At 41.7% G+C, this 5,593-nt stretch overlaps 1 protein-coding gene across 8 annotated transcripts in view; it reads right to left on the reverse strand.

Moving 5' to 3' along the window:
- The window catches only part of LOC144193073 (autotaxin-like), a 51,389-nt gene extending 46,541 nt beyond the window's left edge, over positions 1 to 4,848 (reverse strand). For 2 of the 8 annotated variants that reach the window (XR_013325585.1, XM_077711908.1), the window contains exons 1-2: positions 3,382 to 4,848; positions 1,217 to 1,294 (exon numbers count right to left, since the gene is read on the reverse strand). The gene's annotated coding sequence lies outside the window, so the exon portion shown is untranslated. Of the gene's footprint in view, positions 1 to 1,187; positions 1,295 to 3,381 lie in introns of all 8 variants that reach the window. The other 6 variants (XR_013325588.1, XR_013325589.1, XR_013325587.1 and 3 more) reach the window with 6 other exon arrangements.
- Between the last annotated feature and the right edge of the window lie 745 nt (positions 4,849 to 5,593).

Consider the following 5,593-nt stretch of genomic DNA (forward strand, 5'->3'; position numbering starts at 1 on the left):
AGCTAGCACCTGCTGCTGAGAGAAAATTGGTCAGGAGGGTAAATATTCAACCGAGAATCACCAAGAAGTAGATCTGCCAAGAATTGGAAGCTGCTAGAACACAGGTGTCAGTGTCCACAATCAAGCATGTTTTGCATCTCCATGGACTGAGAGGCTGCCGTGCAAGAAGGAAGCCCTTGCTCCAAATGCGGCACCTTAAGGTTCAAGTGAAGTTTGCTGTTGATCACATGGACAAAGATAAGACCTTGTAGAGGAAAGTTCTGTGGTCAGACGAAACAAAAAGCTAGCTGTTTGGCCGCAATGCAACATGTTTGGAGGAGAAAAGGTGAGGCCTTTACAGAGAGTAAATGGGATAATGAAGGAGGATTAGGATCAGCCCGAAGATTGGGTCTTGGGCGCAGTTGGGTGTTCAAACAGGACAATGACCTTAAACACATCACAAGTGGTAATGGGTGAATCAGGCTAGAATTGAGGTTTTCGAATGGCCTTCCCAAAGCCCTGACTTAAACCCCATTGAGAACTAGACAATGCTGAAGAAAGATGTCCATGTCAGAAAGCCATCACATAAAACCGAACTGCACCAATTCCGTCAGGAGGAGTGGTCAAAGATTTAACCAGAAGCTTGCCAGAAGCTTGTGGATGGCTACCAAAAGCACCTAATTGAAGTGGAAATGGCCAAATATAAACTATAAAATGTTACCAAATATTAGCACTGCTGTATGACCCAGCATATTTGATCACATTTTTCTGTTCACCCATGATAAAGTCATAAAAGAACCAAACTTCATGAATGTTTTTTGTGACAAGGAAGTATCAGTTCCAATCACTCTATGAGAGAATAATCAGAGTTGTAGAAATAACTGGAAACTCAAGAGAGCCATGACATTATGGTCTTTACAAGTGTATGTAAACTTTTGACGACAACTGTGTGAAAAATGGCGGAGGTCAGGGCAGCGCTTCACCTCAGTGCCAAAGAAGGTATATCTAAGATAGAAGGGTAATGAGCCCACCAAATATCATATATACAGTGCCTAGATCAGGGGTGGCCAATTCCAGTCCTCAAGAGCTGACAAAAAACCTCCCTGACCCAAAGCATCAATTGAAGAATTTTACAAAAAAAACACCCCAGAACAAATTATATGTACAGTTAAAAGCAAAAATAAAGAACCTGGCCTCATGGAGCGTACACTTATAGTGTGCTGAGAGAGATTCTTACTCTTGAATGCAGGATACATAGGAACAGTGTTGGTAATGTATAAAGCTTCATATTTTCTGTCGATTCCTTTGGATAATTCTGTTGAAATAGAAAATATTTATGAACAAATTATGCTACAATTTTACTTTTATCTTATATGATAGTTATACCTCTTGAATTAACCCTTTTATTGCACTAATCTTGTGTTTCCAATGTGTAAAAATATGTCTCCAACTATTAAAAACAATTATCTAAAAATAATCAATTAATTATTTTTTATCTTAACTATGAAAGATCCCATCATAGTAATTTAGGGTAACAAGCAGAGGGGCGCGGCTTCCCCAGCCCCACCTGCTTGCGTGAGGATGTTATCGCGCATATTTTAGTATTCTATTTGGGAAGGGAGAAGCATAGTGGCTAATCCACACGTGGGCAGATAGCAATAAAGGATGAAAGTTGAAAAAATGGACGTGATGGATGTGGAACTAATGAAAGGAAAACCCAAAAGCTCCGGTCAGAACCAAGACAATGCGCGTAAACACCCGAGGAGCAATTGGAAGCCTAGTTGTTTATTAAAATAAGGACTCGCTGGCAGATATTCTTTTGAAAATGACGTGGAAAGGTGTCCAAACTTACAAATAAATTGGGTCATTGCGGCCAGCACCATTGTAAGTTGCTGAGTCGTGCCGTCAAGACAGAAAAAAAAGTATTTTTTCCAGGAGCACCTGGTAACTTGCCGACGCCACGCGTTTAGGGACATCATGTAAAACCAACAATTCATAAATGAACCCTGCTTTCAGCTTTAAAAAAATAAAATTAAATAAATAAATAAATATATATATATATATATATATATATATATATATATATATATATATATATATATATATATATATATATATATCAAGGCAAATATTTAATATATTTATTTTACTTTTATCTCAAAATTTTCGTATGTTGGGGCACTCGTATGTCAAGGTATTACTGTAATTGTAATTCTCCAGAATTTCAATGTCTATTCCATGGATGATCACTTGTGTGGTCTGTGGGGGCTTCCTGTGGAAATCAATCACCATATTCTTTGCCTTACTGGCGTTGATGTAGTGGTTGGTGGATGGAGTGGTTTTGCTCACACAGTCTACAAAGGCTGTGATGACTCCATTGTCTTTCAGGCCGTTCCTGTCTGTCACCCGTCCAACAATGGCGGTTTCATCAGAAACCTTCTGGAGCTGTCAGCTGTTTGTGTTGTGTCTGAAGTCCGATGTATAGTGGATGAAGAGGAATGGGGAGAGCACTGCGCCATGTTGGGCCCACGTACTGCAAACTACAAGATACAGTCATGACGTCTCACATATTGTGGCCTGCCTGTGAGGTAGTCTATAGTCCATGGATCCAGGCGGTGCTTCCTGTGATCTCCAGGTGTGAAAGAGAGCTGTGCATTTGGTAGATGGCTGTATCTTCAACAGCAATTCCTGGACAATAGACAAACTACAGTGGGTCCAGCTGGGATGTGGTGGTCAGGATTATTCTCTCGATTGTTGATTCCATCAGAAGCAGCGGCAAAAGCATTCGCCTCCGATGAAGACAAGCAGAAAAAAGGAATCCTATGGAATTTACGATCCTTTGTTATCTATTTTTTTACATAGCTAATTCAACTAATTCAACTTACCCAAAAGGAAGGAATGGTTGCTTTGATCCCAATTTAGATGGCCAAGGGAGGATCGCACCATTTGTTGTAAAATAATTTCCTTGCTACACACCATGTATTGAGTAAGAGCAACTTGTTTGTTTGCTTATAGTCTTAAGAGTGGATGTGTCATAGCCCTAGCTCCAACTTGGAAGCTACTAAAGGTTGGATTCGAGAGGGGTCCCAGACTAGTCTGTATTGTCTAAATGCATCGTCTCTATGTTGTTTTAATTTGTATTATTGTTTCGTAAGGTTTCATTGGCTTGGAATCAAGTTTGTATATTCTTTCCAGTTGAAAGAATAAAAGTCTTATTGCAGCTTACACAAAAAATAGTATATTTTTCAGTAAGTACAATTTCAACTAATCTGTTATTTTTTTTCTGCTGAGTTGTGTATGTGATATTAACAATTAAATATAGTCAAAATCACTAAGTATGCAAAGCAGAACTTATCAACAAATCTTCACACATGAACAACTTACCAAAAAAAAAACACTTACGCGGTGGGTATAGGAAGGCATACGTTATATATTTTTCTGTCTTGTAGTTAGTACAAGACTGGGTGAAGGCGGATGGAACTCTGGCATCTCGACGAACACAGTTGATCAGGATCTCTGGCAAAGCAGACACTTCGACCTATATGACCACATTAAGAACAGTGGAATATTTACAAACCAATTACAATAAACTCTGAATCTTAACTCTGAGGATGAATGTGAACTGTTGTTAAAGTTTAAAAAAATCAAAGCACCTAAAACAAGGTGTCATCATATTACTTTAATTTGAATTGTCTCAGTTTGCTTCAATTCCTATTTCTGCATCCTCACCCACTTGCTACTGTGACAACGAAATTTCCCAAATACGAGATGAATGAAGAATTCCAATCCAATCCAAACCTGGTGAAGACCGCAGATTTGAAAACTGTCCATAAGAACATCATTGATAACCAATCATGATTTGAGTAAAATGTCCAAAAACTCTGCCTCCTTTAAGTCCACGTTCACAGAAAGAGTCAAGCAAAATAGCATAGAAGAATTCATGATACCTGCGGCTGAGGTTTAAAATACTGAATGACTATGACACAAACATAGATTAAGACATAGGTTAAGATTTCTAGTGTAACATGTTCATGTACTCACCAATTAGCTGAATTTAGAAATAAGACAATCAATGTCCAACTTAGGTGGCCTGGCTGTTGAGTAGTTAGCGTGTCGGCCTCACATACCTGGGTTCAAATCCAGCTCGGTAAACCTGTGTGGAGTTTGCATGTTCTCCCTGGGCCTGCGTGGGGTTTCTCCAGGTACTCTACTTTCCTCCCACATTCCAAAAACATGCATGATAGGTGGGTTGCCCTTAGGTATGAGTGTGAGTGTCAAAAAATAAGATTAAAAAGCACTAGAGGTGGTGTCAACGTCACGGTGCTGACTGTGATGCTCCTATTGTTGTGGTCGGGTCTCAACTTTCTCACCAGCAGTTTCCATATTTTAGCTCACAGGTTAACGGAGAGCCATGTGCATCCATCAAAAGAGCCACATATGGCTCCCAAGCCAGAGGTTCCCTCCCCCTGGTCTGGGAGTTAATTCGCCTGACTTCAGTGTGGGGAAGCGTTGGATTCTCAGTCGGTGGTGGTATGATCGTCAATGTTAATGTCTATCTGTCTCTCAGTTTACCCTACAGCTAATTGGTGACCAGTTCAGGGCGTAGTCCGCATTTTGCCCAAATGCAACTGGAATAGGCTCCAGCAGCTACTGCCACACTGGATTGAGGAGTTTCTGATCAATCGACCACAGTACGTGAAACTGGGTCGCCACCTTTCATTTGTCCAAATGCTCAGTACCAGCTCACCCCAAGCCTGTGTACTGAGTCCATTACTCTACTCGCTCTACACAAATGACTGCAGACCCATGCACTAAAAAAAAAAAATGAAAAAAAGCGTACGGCTAGCTAGCCGTATGCTTTTTCGGAACGATCGTTCCAAAGAAGAGAAGACCTGCCCCCACTCCTCGTTAACGGAGTATGTGTAGACAGGGTCCAGTCCTTCAAATTTCTGGGAGTCCATGTCACAGATAGGCTCTCCTGGTCTACAAACACCACAGTGTTAGTGAAGAAGGCCAAGAAACGACTCCACTTTCTCAGGGTACTGAGGAGAACAAATTGGACACCAAGCTTCTGGCAACCTTATACAGAGCCACTGTGGAGAGCATCCTGGCATACTGCATTACAGTGTGGAATGCCGGAAGCATGGCAGCAGACAAAAAAGCCATGCAGAGGGTGATTAACACTGCCCAGAAGATCGTCGGCTGCTCTCTGCCATCACTGGGAGATATTGCCAACCCCCGGTACCTCAGCAGAGCCGGGATCATTGTTGGGGACCCATACCATCCTGGACACGGCCTGTTCCAGTTGCTTCCATCTGGCAGACGCTACAGGTCCTACAAAGCAGGGACAAACAGGCTCAAGGACAGCTTTTTCCCAACAGCCATCAGGACCCTGAACCTGCAGCAACACGTGACGTGACGACAACACAAATCCCTTCTATGAAATTAAGTCGCAATGAAGTAACAGGAAGTTCATTTGGCGTGGATCTGCCTTCCACAGGCTGACTGAGGGAGGGTAAGTAAGAAGACTGTGAGAGGTAAGTGATCCATCTTATTCTTGTTGGCATCGGTGAGGCAACTTGCAGTCGCCGGATTGATGGCGCTCAAGGAGGCG

The sequence above is a fragment of the Stigmatopora nigra genome, unplaced genomic scaffold (genome assembly GCF_051989575.1).
Source record: "Stigmatopora nigra isolate UIUO_SnigA unplaced genomic scaffold, RoL_Snig_1.1 HiC_scaffold_60, whole genome shotgun sequence".
Lineage (NCBI taxonomy): Eukaryota > Metazoa > Chordata > Actinopteri > Syngnathiformes > Syngnathidae > Stigmatopora > Stigmatopora nigra.